The sequence below is a fragment of the Prionailurus viverrinus genome, chromosome C1 (assembly GCF_022837055.1).
Source record: "Prionailurus viverrinus isolate Anna chromosome C1, UM_Priviv_1.0, whole genome shotgun sequence".
NCBI classification, from domain to species: Eukaryota; Metazoa; Chordata; class Mammalia; order Carnivora; family Felidae; genus Prionailurus; species Prionailurus viverrinus.
Window position 1 is genome coordinate 202,126,434 of NC_062568.1, and position 15,374 is coordinate 202,141,807.

The following is a 15,374-nucleotide window of genomic DNA, read 5'->3' on the forward strand; positions in this document are numbered from 1 at the left end:
GGGGAAGAGGTGACCTTGGAAAGGGCCTTGAAGGCTGAAGAGGAGTTTGAAGGACTCAGCGTGACGCTGGGCCCAGGGCAGGCACCTAAGGAGTATTTGCGGTTGCAAAACAGAGCAGAGCAAGTTCTGCAGGACGGGGTGGGGGTGGGGGGGTGCCTTCTAGAGACCCCCGGGTGTCGGGGAGAGAGGCTGGGTTTGGGTGGTGGTCAGCCCTGGGTGAGAGTCTGTACGAGGTTCTCCAGGGAGACAGGAGCCCGAGGCTATACTGAGATATATGTACTGAGGTACGTCTGTTCATATGAGCAGATACAGAAAGAGATCTATTGTGAAGGGCTGGCTCACAGGATCACGGAGGCTGAGAAGCACCATGAGGCACCGTCTGCGTGCTAGAAACGCTGACGGCACGGTGCCAGTCCAAACCCAAAGGCCGAGAACTCCGGGACCAGCCGTGTGAGTCCCGGTCCGGGTCCGAAGCCCGAGAACCAGGAGCGCTGATGCCCCAGGATGCGGGATGCGTGTCCCAGCTCAGACAGAGAACAATCCGCCCTTCCTCTGCCTTTCACTCCATGCAGACCCTCTGGGGTCTGGATGATGCCCGCCGAACTGGGGAGGGTCCATCTGGCTCACTCAGCCGCCCTATTCAGATGCTGATCTCGCCCAGAACTCTCTCACTGCACGGCCAGCATTAGCATTAACGTCTTACCGGCTCTCTGGGCATCCCTCGCCCAGGTCACGCTGACGCGTGAAATTAACCATCACAGAGTCCCAGCTCTGCCCCCTACTGGCTGAGAGAACCTCCCTGGCCTCGGGTTTCTTCATAGGAAAGCAGGATGGGAAGGACGCTTGCATTGCCTGTCTGGTGTCCCTGCTAAGCCCCCCCCCCCCCCCCCCCCCCCGGCGCGTGATGGGTGCTTTGTAAATGGCAGTCATTGTTTTGGGTCTCTGGGAACGTAGCAGCCTCCTCTCGGCCACACCAGCCTCCTCTGCCTGGGGACACAGAGATCTGTCACCCACGTCCTTACTGTTTCATCTGGGTGCCCTGTCATCACCCCCAACCTTTGCAGTAGAGCTCAAACTTCCCTTCCTCTAGCGCTGGGGTCGGCCAAGCTTCCTCTGTAAAGGCCCAGACAGCAAATATCTCAGGCCCTGGGAGCCAAGAGGCACCTTAGCAGGTGACCTGGGGCTACTTACATAACAAGGATAAAATGAACGTTCCCAAATGCCTCCTTACTTGTGATCAAATCCCAAAATTATAATCCGGGAGAATTTTTTTGTAACACGGGCCGACCAGCGAGCAGAATGAAATTCTTTCGGGGAGAGGAAGACAGTTTGTTTAACTGAGGTTCACGTGGAAAAACTGTTCTTTTTTTTTTTTAAGTTTATTTATTTATTTAGAGAGAGAGAGAGAGAGAGAGAGTGTGTGGAGGAGGGGCAGAGAGAGAGGGAGAGAGAGAGAATCTCGAGCCGGCTCCGTACTGTCAGCACAGAGCCCAGTGCGGGGCTCGAACCCACGAACCGTGAGAACTTGACCTGATTCGAAGTCAAGAGTCGGAGGCTTAACCGACTGAGCCACCCACGCGGCCCCCGTAAGAGCCATTCTTCACTCACGGGCTGGATGTGACCTCTCGGTGCCTCTCACTTTTCGGAAGGTCTCGGACCATTCACCTGTCGTTTGTTGTTATTTGCTGGATCTCGTTGCGAGAACTGACCCACCCGGCCTGTTCGCCTAAGCCCCCCTACAAGTTGCTGCGCTCACGTGCAGAGTATTTACTGGGTTAGGAAGCTATTCGTAGAGCTGGGAGTGAGGCAGTAAACAAGCAAGCCATCCCTCTAAGCGTCCAGCCTAGTGGAGGGAGACGGAAAAGTGAAAAGACAAGCCCCTTGACCTTCCTGAGCCCCGGGCTTCCCTGCTATAATGTGGGCACAATCATCTGTGACCGCGGCTTCAGCAGGTGGTCGGGAGGCCCGAGGAAGCAGACAGCACGCTTCGCTAACCTAAAGCACCCTACTGACGTGAGCCCGGCACCTGAGGCACACTGCTATTTTTAGCTGGTTACTTCTTGTCTCAAACCAGAGATTTTGACAAGCGACCTTCAGGTCTCATTGCAGTTGGGAGGGATGGCAGAGAGAAGAGAGAGACATCGCTTCATCGAGGAGACGGGGCCATTGCCAGCGCGAGAGGAATCCTGGTGCAGGTGCGTGTTGGGGGTGGGGGGTGCGGGGTCCGGTGGGGGGGGTGGGAGGCGCGTTCCTCGTGCCCTTGAGCCCTCTGCGGCTCCTCCCAGGGCATCTGGGGGAATTCTCTCCCGGCATCCCATGGCGGTGGGTAGAAGGGAGCATCTCAATTTGCATCGTGGAGCCACCCTTCCAAGTCCTCAGAGCGGGTCTCGCCTGGTGCATTCTCTCCCCCCCACCCCCACCCCCGGCACGTCCACCCCCTCGTCCACGTGGCCAGCTCATCATTGCTCCTCACAAGGGGGCTGCCTGCCTCCCCGCAGGCTCATGCACCTGCCCAGGGGTGTCCTCTGTCCCACTAATGAGCCTCCCATGAAAGGAAGGCTCCTTTCTATGCTGAGAGGCCCCATCTGAGAAGGAGGGCCCAGATGGTAAGAGGGAGCCCAGGAGGGGCCCGCTGCTGAGGCGGGAACCCAGGAGTCCCTTGTCTGGGGGACTTTGAAGCCAGCCGCTGAGCTCCATGCGTCACCCCAGTGCTTGGAGCTAATAAGATATGAGAGCCAGGAGAACGTCCACATCATCTCATTCAGCAGTTTTCAAACTATTTTAGAGGCGACATTTTTTTCTTCAAACAAAATCCTGCGGGGAACACGAACTCACAAAGTGTTGAGGTGGCCAGGTGTCCTGGTTACAAGTCCGGGTTTGAAAGAGGAAGAGGATGGGCTTTTGAACAAATGACGGGGAGCGACTGGATATCCACAGGCTACAACATGAACTTGACTTCAGCCTCCCGTCTCATATAAAAATGAACTCCAAACGGATCATGGACTTAAAAGTAAAACACACAACTATAAAACATTCCGAAGAAAACATAGAAGAATGTCTTTAGGACCTAGGGCTAGGGTTGATTTCCTCCCCTCCTCCTCCTCCTCTTCTTCCTCTTTTTCCCAGATCATTGGCTGGTGGTAAAAAGATATAACTCAGGAACAGACAGACGGAAGAGACCCACAAGGCAAGGGTTGGGGGAAGGGCGGGGGACTTCCCTGCCCTCTCTCAGAGCTCCCTTCCCCCCACATCTCCACTTTTTCACCCACCCAGAAGCTCCAGGCTAGGAACATGATGCCAAAGCACAGTCCGTAAGAGAAAAAAAAATTCATAAACTGGACTTCATCAAAATCAGGACATTTTGCTCTATGGGAAACCCTGTTAAGAGGACGGAAAGCCCAGCTACAAACCGGGAGAAAATACTTTGAACCCACATGTCTGACAAGGGACTCATATTGAAAATATATACGGTCGCCTGGGTGGCTCAGTCGGCTGAGCAGCCGACGTCAGCTCAGGTTATGATCTCACGGTTTGTGGGTTTGAGACCCTCGTCGGGCTCTGTGCTGACGGCTCGGGGCCTGGAGCCTGCTTCGGATTCTGTGTCTCCCTCTCTCTCTGCTCCTCCCCTGCTCACGCTCTGTCTCTCTCTCTCTCAAAAATGAATAAACATTAAAAACAATTTTTTAAAAAGATACTTAAAAAAAGAAAATATAGAAAGAACTCTCAAAACTCAACAGTAAAAAAAAAAAAAATGCAATTAGAAAAACCAGGAGACATGTCACTGAAGAGGGTTTACAGATACCGATTAGGGGCGTGAAAAGATGTTCAGCATCACCAGCCAGAAGGGAAATGCAAATCAAGACCCCAGTGAGACATCGCGACGTACCTGTGAGAACAGTTAGAGTGAAAACAGTTCAAGTAAAAAAGCGGCAAAACCAGACGCTGGCGAGCGTGTGGAGAAGCCGGCTCTCTCGCACGCGGCCAGTGGGGACGTAAAATGCGACAGCCGCTCTCGAAAATACTTTGGTGGTTTCTTTAACGAAACGAAATACACACTTAGCCTCTGACCCAGCGATTACACACTCGGGGTGCTGATCCCGGAGAAACAAAAACTCAAGTCGACACTAAAACCGATCTACAAGTGTTCCCAGCAACTTTGTTTGCAACAGCCAAACTCTGGAAACAAACAAGATGTCCTCTCCTTGGACAAATGGTTAAGCAGGCCGTGATAGGTCATACCGAGGAACACAACGCGATAAGAGAGAGGAACAAACCGCTGATGCACACAACAGTTTGCACAGACCTCAAGGGATTAGGCTGAGTGTGAACACTCAGCCTTAGAAGGGTCTGATTCCAGGGGCGCCCGGGTGGCTCAGGGGGTGAAGCATCCGGCTGCCCATCTCGGCTCAGGTCATGATCTCATAGCTCATGAGTACGAGTCCCACCCTGGGCTCTTTGCTGATGGAGCAGAGCCTGCTTGGGATCGTCTCTCCTTTTCTCTCTGCCCCTCCCCCACTTGCGCATGCACGCACTCTCTCTCTCTCTCTCTCTCTCTCTCTCTCAAAATAAGTAAATAAGCTTCAAAAGAAGTGGATGATTCCATTTACAAAACATTCTCGAAAGAACAAAATCACAGAGATGGAGAACAGACTGGTGGTTGCCAAGGTTTAGGGACTCCAGGTGGGAGGGAGGGGGCTGTGACTACTAAGGACAGCCCCAGGGAGATCTCTGCCGTCAAAGAGCAGCTCTGTGTCTTCACTGGGGTGGTGGCCACACAACCCTACACAGGCGACACAAGGTGGCAGAGGAGGATACATCGCACCAATGTCAATTTCCCGATTTGGGAATTGTACCACGGTTGTGCGAACGCAACCATTACGGGAAACGGGCAAAGGGTACGCGTAAGGACCTCTCTGTGCTGTGTATGCGGTTGCCTGTGAAGCCATTACTTCAAAATTAAAGGAGAAACAAGTGAATAAATAAAAAAGTTCAGGCTCTGAAGTCACTCAGAATCCGGTTCAAATCCCAGGTCCCCACGGTTGGCTTGCTGTGTGACCTTAGGCAGATTGCATCACCTCTCTGTGCATCCTGTCCCCTTCTGTTACCCGTGACCACCTCGCGAGTTGGTAAGGGTTGACTGATAGAGTGCACACGTGCCTATAAAGTATCTGGTGGGTGGTAAGGGCCCAACAGATGTGTGTTATCATTTTGAAAATCTGATAGAACTGGGCTGGGGGACCTTGGGCACGGGTACCTCCGAGGAAGCTTCGCCGGAAGGCCACTGATGAGGTTGTGCCTCTCTGTGTGGCCCTGGAAGCTGGAGGGACCCGGCCCAGGGGTCCCATCCAGCACCTGCCGCACGGGGAGACTGAGACCCTGTGCTCCTGGCTCCTCACCCTGGGTCTCTTGCTCCTCAGCTGCCCCCTCCCCACCCACGTGGTCACGGCATTCATTCCCATGGGTCGATGCTTGTATGAGCCCCACAAGATCCCAGTGATACGTGGACAGGGGTCTTAGCTAATGCAAGTTCCTCTTTCTCGAGGGCTCCTTCCGGCCCAGACTCGGGGTTCGTGCTCTTGACTCTTTTTTAACCATCCCAGCAGTTAAGGTCCATCCCCACCCTGACTTTACACATCAGATGACGAAGTCCAGAGGAACGCAGGAAGCGACCCAAGGCTCTGGCGTGAGTCCAGCAGTGGCTGTGGTCTGACCTGGGTCTGTGGGTCCAGGGGCTCCCCTCCTAAGGTCTAGGAGAAGGGCACCCAACTCATACCCCAACTCAACACGCTGAGTACCATTCCGAGACTAGCTCACTTGGGCCACAGAATGAGGCTCTGAAGTAGATTTTATTGTTAAAATTTCCACTTGCAGAGGAGGGAAGCGAGGCACAGAGAGGCTCTTGAACTTGTCCAAGATCACACAGCAAGCGACAGAGCCGGAAGGAGTCTCCATCTCCCTCCCTCACTGTCTCTCACACGGGTCCACCCTTTCCTGCCTTTCCAGAAGGGCCCTGCCTGCATTCCTGGGGCCACCTGTATTCTCTGCGGCCCCGTGAGTCATCTGGAGACCCCCCTCCTTGTCAGACTGGCTGCCCAGAGATCCCCGGCACCCTGTATTGGACACAGAGCATTAGGTCATGGTGTGGGCGGAGAAGGCTTCACAGTCCAGCCAGATTCCTTCCTCCCCTCCAAGGCAGGGAAGGGGAACCAGCCCAAGACACAAGCGATTTAATGAGGTTTGGTAATAAACAAACTCTTTGGGCGGGAGGGGGGGGGGGAAGTGTGTATAATGATAGTTATTTAAACCATCCAGAAGATAAAAAGTAATGAGTAGTTTACTTGTCAAGGTGGCTTCTGGCCCAGTGGAAGGGAGTCAACACGTGGCCCTCCTCCTTTTGGCTCAGAGCAGGTGACAGCTCCCCTTCTCTGGCCTTTAGTTTTCGCATCCCTCAAAGGAGGGGGCTGGGTTCCGGCTAGAAAATAATCCTTTCCGGAGCAACCTAATAGACCCAGAAATGACTATATTTCACACATACACATTAGATACTTCGGGCCAAGATCAGGTTCCCACCTGCAAGGCTCAGGTTCTCGGCTGCCAGCTTCCGGCTGCCTGAGCCCCATAATCAGGCCGGTGTTTGATGACGGGTTGCACACACCTGGTCACACAGGCAAAGCCAAGAAGTCTTCCGTGGATCAGGTCCAGACCTGCGTGATTCAATGTGTACCTTTCAACAGGCTTGCTTTCTCGTTCACTACCTGACTTCTGTTTGCGGTGGATTTTTTTTTTTTTTTAAGTTTTTATTTCTTTATTTTCGAGGGGGGCGGCAGAGAGAGAGGGAAAGAGAGACAGAGAATCCCAAGCAGGCTCAAGATGCAGAGCCAGATGCAGGGCTCAAACCCACGAACCACGAGATCATGACCTGAGCCCCAATCCAGAGTCAGACACTCGATCGACAGGGCCACCCAGGCGCCCCATGGTGGATTTTTCTAGATCATCAGAGTCCGTGGCTCATCACAGACCGAAGAACATCAGAGCTGGGAGAGCTGTCCGAGAGCAGTGAATCCTGATCTCTCAAAACGAAGTCGTTTCTGAACCACTTTCTTTATTTTTGTAAGATCTATGTAACACCTGATGAGTATCTTGCTTTAAATAAACACCTACTTTGGGGAGCCTGGGTGGCTCAGTCGGTGAAGCGTCCGACTTCGGCTCAGGTCATGATCTCGCGGTTCATGAGTTCAAGCCCCGCGTCAGGCTCCGTGTGGACAGCTCGGAGCCTGGAGCCTGCTTCGGATTCTGTGTCTCCCTCTCTCTCTCTGACCCTCCCCCATTCATGCTCTGTCTCTCTCTGTCTCAAAAATAAAGAAACGTTTAAAAAAATTTAAATAAACACCTACTTTAAGTTGAAGTGAATAATTTTTATTTTTCCTTTTTTTAAGTTTATTTATTTTGAGAGAGAGAGAGAGAGTGTGTGTGTGCGTGCAAGTGAGGAAGCGGCAGAGACAGAGAGAAAGAGGGAGAGAGAACCCCAAGCAGGCTCAGCTCTGTCAGTGTATAGCCAGATCTGGGGCTCAAACTCTACAAACCTCGAGATCATGACCTGGCCCGAAATCGAGAGTCAGTTGCTTAACCGACTGAGCCACCCAGGCACCCCTGAAATGAACAATTTTTAAAAGGACATTCTATATCATACATTATTGAAAACACGGATTTGGTTGCTAATCACACACACACACACACACACGTATTTCTAACATGCTCTGAAATGAATTTGCAGTAATTGGAATTAAAAACAATTTTTTTAATGTTTTTTCATTTTTGAGAGAGAGAGAGAGAGACAGAGTGCGAGCCAGGGAGGGGCAGAGAGAGAGGGAGACACAGAATCCGAAGCGGGCTCCAGGCTCTGAGCTGTCAGCACAGAGCCCGCCGTGGGGCTCAAACCCACGAATCGTGAGATCATGACCTGAGCCTAAGTCGGACACTTCACCAACTGAGCCCCCCCAGGCGCCCCTCAATTGGAATCTTCTAAATATTCATCTGTGTGCCAGCCTCAACCTCCAGGTGCACAGCTGTGCTGCATTTCCATGGCGCGTGCCCACGAAGCGTGTCTATAACGTATTTCCACCGAGCACACCCACGAAGCGTGCCATTGGTGCGTGTCCACAGTGCCCATCCGTGGTACCTGTCTATGGTGCGCATCCCTGGAGCACATCCACAGAGCACATCCCTGGAGCATGTCCATGGGGCATGCCCAAGGGGCACATCCGCGGAGCACTGACCTATCCCTTTCATGTTGCAGTGAGGATGCCTGGGGCCCAGGCGGGGTTGCCCACAGCCTATGCCTAATATTGTCGAGGCATATTCTGAGAAGGGGGCCCAGGTCTCAGGGTTGAGCAGCAGGGAGGGGTGGCAAAAAGACTGTGAGTTTCCCAATCACAGAGCCCGAATCACCACCTCGGAACGCACCAGTTGAACAACCTCTCTGAGCCTCAGTTTCCCCATTACAAAATGCACCGCTGTACCTACACCGAGCCCACCTCACAGGGCTGGCACCTTACTAGCACTCGGTCTGTAGTCACCGCCTTCCTCCTTCTCCACTTCGCCCAAAACAACAGAACGCATTCTCACCTCGGGGGCTTTGCACATGCTGTTCCTACTGCCTGAACGCCTGAACGAAGAGAGGCAGCTTGTGAACCGCAGGGCTCTGTGCCGACTGTGGTCTAGGAGCCCAACCTAAGGCCGTGATGTGGCCGCTGTGACATGCCTGGCTTTGGGAGGGTTCTGCCCCCGGCAGGGGACTTGCCAGCCCACGTGGTCCGCTCCCAGAAGAGCACAGACCTGGAGCAGAAGCTGGGCCCTGGCACTATCCAGCTCCCAGCCCAGCGTTCCTGTCGCCCACAGCGGACATCGTATTTGAAGATGGTGCCTCTTCTGGGGACAGAGCCAGAAGAACCATTTGCACTAATGCTGTAATCCACCCGCTGCTTCCAACTTCAGAGCGGAGCCGGGACTCCGATAGGCATAGCGAGGTAAGGAATGAAAAGAAGGGGCCCTAGGAAGAGGGGGGATTTCAGAAGGTGAAGGGGAGCACGGGTGGGGGTGCGTAGCAAGGAGAGGGCTGACGGGTGACAGTGGAGAAAGTCTCGGAACGGCCGGTTGAAATCAGGACTATACATTTTAGTCTCTGCCACTAGGCAAGAGTTAGGCAAAGAGCGTATCATTATTCCTTATATTTTATCATCCCGTTGTTATGTCCCATGTCCAACCCTCGTGAGCAGGAAACACTAAAGCCGCCGTCCACTCGCTAACAGGCACTGAGTTGCGGTGTTCTCGCGATCGCACGACAGGGAAACTGAGGCACGACCAGGAGGGCTCTGCCGGGCTCAGTGGCCCCTGTTGCGTGGACGTCTTTCTGGCCAAGTTTCCCCAGAGGGGGTGGAGGAGGCGACTCAGAGAGTGCTACGTTGACCTGAGGCCACGCTGTCCCCTGTCTCCAAGGCTCTCTCTCCGGAACAGCGCTTTCCAGTTTAGGGAGCGCTTTGAGGTGCCAGCCCTGGGAGCAGGCAGGGCAGGAGGTGCTGGCCCCCCGAGAGGTGAGGAGCCCACGCCCTGGAGAGGGCAGCGCAGAGGGGGACAGCATGGACCCCCCTGCACACGTTCCAAACGCCAGGGAGCGTGCTGCCTGGTGGGCCACAGCCTGTCCCCTTCTGCAGGGTGGCTGTCCCTGCCTCCATTTTACCTTTGTGGGGCCTGAGGGGCGCCTGGGGGGCTCAGCCGGTTAAGCGACTGACTTCGGCTCAGGTCGAGATCTCACGGTTCGTGGGTTCGAGCCCCGCGTCGGGCTCTGTGCTGATGCCTCGGAGCCTGGAGCCTGCTTCCGATTCTGTGTCTCCTCCTCTCTCTGCCCCTCCCATGCTCATGCTCTGTCTCTCTCTTTCTCTAAAATAAATAAACATTTTTTAAAAAAGGCTTTTTTTATTTAAAAAGTAGGAACCGTGGGACCAGTAGGGGGGAAAATTGTGAAGGGGCTGCTTGTTTTGTTTTGTTTTATTGATTTATTTTTTAATTTACATCCAAGTCAGTTAGCATATAGTGCAACAACGATTTCAGGACTAGATGACAGCGATTCATCCCCTCTGTATAACACCCAGTGCCCATCCCAACAAGTGTCTTCCTTAATGCCCCCTGCCTGTTTAGCCCATCCCCCCTCCCACAACCCCTCCAGCAACCCTCTGTTTGTTCTCTATATTTGAGAGTCTCTTCTGTTTTGTCCCTCTCCCTGTTTCTATATTATTTTTGCTTCCCTTCCCTTATGTTCATCTGTTCTGTGTCTTAAAGTCCTCAAATGAGTGAAGTCATAGGATGTTTGTCTTTCTCTGACTCATTTCACTTAGCATAATGCCCTCCAGTTCCATCCACGTAGTTGCAAATGGCAAGATTTCATTCTTTTTGACTGCCGAGTAATACTCCATTGTATGTATATCCCACATCTTCTTTACCCATTCATCCATCGATGGACATTTGGGCTCTTTCCGTACTTTGGCTATTGTTGATAGTGCTGCTATAAACATTGGGGTGCATGCGAGGGGCTGCTTGTTCTTGAGGTGCAGGTGATGGGGCTACAAACGTAAGCCCCTCAAACCCTCAGGAAGAGAAGCAGGGGCATCGGCTCCAGGGACGTGGCAAAGCAGAGGTTCAGTAAGTATTTGTTGAATTTCCTTAAATCTTGGTCTTCATTGTCCAGCACGTGAGGCTGGGCATCCAGCATCTTAGAGCTTCTCTCCCTGGACTTAGGCAGAGACAAAGTCCCACAGGGCATAGAGAGTAAGGCTTCCCTTGAGAAATGGGGTATGACTTTCCACACTTTGAGATACAGAGAAATCCTCTGTGGGATCTTGATCAAAATGCAGATTCAGATTCAACAGATCTGGGGCCCAGCCTGAAATTCTGCTTCTTTTTTTTAATGTTTATTTATTTTTGAGAGAGAGAGAGAGAGAGAGAGAGAGAGAGAGAGAGACCGAGCATCAGCGGGGGAGGGGCAGAGAGCGAGGAGGACACAGAATCCCAAGCAGGCACCAGGCTCCGAGCTGTCAGCACAGAGCCTGACGCGGGGCTCGATCTCATGCACCATGAAATCATGACCTAAACCAAAGTCGGACACTTAACCGACTGAGCCACCCAGGTGCCCCTGAAATTCCGTGTTTCTAACAAACACCAAAATGATGCAGCTGCGGCTGGTCCGGGGACCACGCCACGGGTTTCCTGAAGTGGCTTACTTACCGGCCACTGTGTGGCCGATTCTGTGGCCTCAGGTGGTTTCAGAGCTTCTCTGGGCTTCCCTTCTTCCTCTGGGAAGCATACAGGTCAACAAGGCTACACTGAAAGCATGCTCCTGTCAGGCTGCCCTGGGTGCTTGCTGGAAAAACAAAGGTGAATAACACCACAGGCCTGGGAGGGCCTTGCAGACAGGGCGGCTTAAAAGTCCAATGATAATATTTAAAGATCCTTTGGATTCTAAAATGTCATGGCTCCCTGGCAGAAATAGAGCTGGAGGGGTTTCCTCTCCCAGAAAACACCTTTCCAAACACTGGGACAAGGATCCCCATCACCTACTGTTCTCAGGACCAGGGAATATTCCTCCACAAGTAACCCTAAAAGAAATTTAGTGCAAGCTCCAGCTTGCCATTTAACAGACGGGAAAACTCGGGAGAGTGTTGGGTCCAGAGCAAGTTACTGGCTTTCCAGCTGTGCTTTCAAAGGTAGTGTCGTCCAATAGAAATAAAGCGTGAACCACACAGCATTTTAACTAAGCAATTTTAAATTTTGTGGTCGCCACATCGGAAAGAGTAAAACGGAACAGGTGATGTTAATTTTAATACTCCATTAACCTAATGCCAAAAAGATGATCATCTCAGCGTGTGATCAAGAGAATAAAATTAGTAATGGGGTATTTTACATTCTTTGTTTTTATTGGACGAAGACTGAAATTCAGTGTCGGTTCGCCTACAGCACGGCTTAATTTGCATTAGCCACATTTCCAGGGCTCAGTAGCCCGTGTGTAGCCAATGGCTACCATGTTGGATGGTGAATATCCAAATGATGGCACCCTCCCCTAACCCAACTGTACAAACACAGCCCATCGGGACCAATTTTCCATTGATCACTAGCATCTTTCTCATGATCAGTGGTCATTTTTTGTAGACACTGGCATTGTACTTTCCGGGGTCAAGTCGAATAGCATTCCATTTCTGGGAGGGACCTTCAGCACAGCCTAATCTTTTTTTTTTTTTTTTTTAATGTTTATTTTTGAGAGACTGAGAGAGCTCTAGCGGCGGGGTGGGGCAGAGAGAGAGGGAGACACGGAATCTGTCAGCACAGAGCCCGATACGGCTCAAACTCACGAACCGTGAGATCATGACCCGAGCCGAAGTCAGACGCTTAACCGACTGAGCCACCCAGGCGCCCCCAGCACAGCCCAATCTAACTTGACATACGCCTTTATCGAACGCCAGAAGGGGCCAAACAGCCTGCTGTGGGGCCCCGCGATGGCAGGCTGGCAGTCGGAACCCACGCCTCCACAGCTCCTTGCGTGTCCTGCTTGTAACCCGGTGCCGGCCACCTAGGAAGTGCCCGGAGAACCTTCTTCGTTCCTCCTCTTCGAGTTTTGCACCAAACCGGCCTGTCCCCAGAGCACCGGCTCCATTAAAGTGAGATACGATGCAGAGCACGTCTGGGAGGAGGAAGTGTCACTTCCAGCTCGCCTGGCGGGTGCACCTCCCTGGGTCACAATCATTACATAAGCGGTGGGTCCAGCCCCGAAAGCCACGCCGGCTTTCCCCAGGAGAGTGGTGTGGAACCGAGGCATGTGCGTGCAGAAATGGCTTTTGCCATCCGACGAGTCGGGCCAGTTCTCGGGTGTTATCCCCAAAGTGCTTTTCTAGCGCAGCGCGACCTCAAGAAAAACCAGTTTCACCCACACCACACCTAGGATCACATGACGCAACCCGATCTCAGCATCTGGTTGCATCAGTGTTTTCTGACGCCTCTGTCTTCTGCGCTGGCAGAAAGCTTTATAATGGGGAAGGAGAAAAAAAAGAAAAAAAGAAAAAAGAAAAAGGCTCGCGGGCTGAAATCTAAAAGTACTATGAGTATTTCTCCTAATTGGCCACACAGGGTGCTTGGAGAATAAACACCCAACCGACCACGGAGGCCTGGCAAGCATCAGCACGCCATTTCCTGAAGGGGACTTGATGGCATATTTGGGCAAAATGCTTTTCTGGTTCGTTCTACTCCTGTTTTATCTGAAAGCATCAAGGTGGAATCTCCGAAATCTTTTCTTAATGCGGGTCTATTAAGAAGAGGTTGGGTGGCGCAGTCGGTTAAGCGTCCGACTTCAGCCAGGTCACCATCTCGCGGTCCGTGAGTTCGAGCCCCGCGTCGGGCTCTGGGCTGATGGCTCAGAGCCTGGAGCCTGTTTCCGATTCTGTGTCTCCCTCTCTCTCTGCCCCTCCTTCGTTCATGCTCTGTCTCTCTCTGTCCCAAAAATAAATAAACGTTAAAAAAAAAATGTTTAAAAAAAAAAAAGAAGAGGCTTTCAAAGGGTGTTTGTGTTCCCTGTCTTGACCTATCTGAAAAATCTCTGGAAAGTACCAGTTGGTTTCTCATTCCTAAAGTCGCTCCTGGCTCCCCGGACACAGAGACTTTTGACGGATCAAACCCCTTAGATTTGGGCCCCTTGGTTTCTCTGCTTTGCTTTAGACATTTGTTGCCTCCTGACTCCTGCTTCTTGCTCTGAGGATTAAAGAAGGAATTAATTGCAAAAATCCTAGAACTTTTATCCATCTTTGGGAAGTTGTCTAAAGACGAAACTTCCTGGTAACAGTCTCTGCCTAAGACAAAAGGAAGCAGAGTTGAAAATCCTCAGTAGGAGACCCTGTGCTATTCAGATCATATCATAGGAGGGGAGACTAGGACATCATCCCCCTCCCGGGATGAGCAAACAGAGCTTCTAAGAAAAATCAACCCTTAGTATGGCTCACCAGGTGCTACAGGATCTAGCTCTTGCCTACTTCCTCCTCTCTGGCTACACTGCCTTTTCTTGTCCAGCTCCACTCTCCCTCCACATGGTCTCTCAAGGTCCCCGGACTTTTGTCTACACTGTTCCTCCTCGTGCCCTGGTCTTCGCATCACTGTTTGTCTGGCGAATCTTACCCACCCTCAAAGTCACTCGGCTTAACCTTCTAAAGGAGGCTTTCCCTGAACTCAGAAGAGGATGAATTTCCTTGCCATGAAGTTCCCACACGGGTGTTACTCTGCAATGCTTACGTTGGAGAGGAGAGAGCTTTCCTCGACCTTCTTTAGGGTTCTAGGCTGGGTCCGAAAATCATGCCGACAAAGGCAGCTTCACGGGAGAAAAGCATACGAGTTTATTTTTGCTTTGAGTTTATTGAAGTCATCTCTACACCTAATGTGGGGCTTGAACCCACCATCCCAAGATGAAGAGTCGCACGCTCTACCGACTGAGCCAGTCGGGTGCCCCGTGAGTTTAAGTTTTATGTGACATGAGAGCCTTCATGAGGATATGAAGACCGAGAGAAACAGACCCGTGCATTTCCCGTCATGTTTGATGGCGAGTGGACAGTGTTGGAGGACCAGCGTAGGTCAAAGAGTATGACGCACGTGTAGGTGACTGGGGACACTAAGCAAAGGTCACTTATTGGGACTCTCCCTGGCGTTCTTTTGTCTTCAGAGAGGCTGGCTGTTCCTTTCCTTCTGGGATGTGGAGGGCACTTCTCACCTGAGGGCTTTCTGACCTGTTTTAGGCAAGAGGGGTTTGGGAGGGAGGGGGTTGGTGGGGGCTAGGGGGGGTTCTCAGTGACTTTCTGGCTTCTGCAGGTTTTCTTAAAACTCGTTTAGCTGACAATATTCAACACACCGAGGTACCATGTTTCGGGGTAGCGTGTCCTGAACACCTTAACTTATCACACATGTGATTACTTGTTTAATGGTCTATGTGTCCTGTTCGACACCATGTTTCGCTAGGACAGGACTCTTGTCTTCTAGCTTTATATCCCCAGCACCTAGCACCGTGTGCCTTACGTGCCCCGGGGACTTAGCAAATATTTATGAAAAATTTCCATCAACACTAGCGTCCTTGGCCTGCATACCAATCACTGGCTAATTCACTCATAGGGCAAGTCTTCACGTAACTCTACCAGGTAACGGCAGCTTGCTACATACTGGGGACGCATCCGTAGGCAGCCAAAGCGCAGCTTCTCTCTGCACAAGAGATTATTCAAATTGTATTCATCCTTCATTCCAATCACTCAATTAGGGCACGTCCCTTGTTGGCTGATGCGTGAGCAAAGTAACTATTT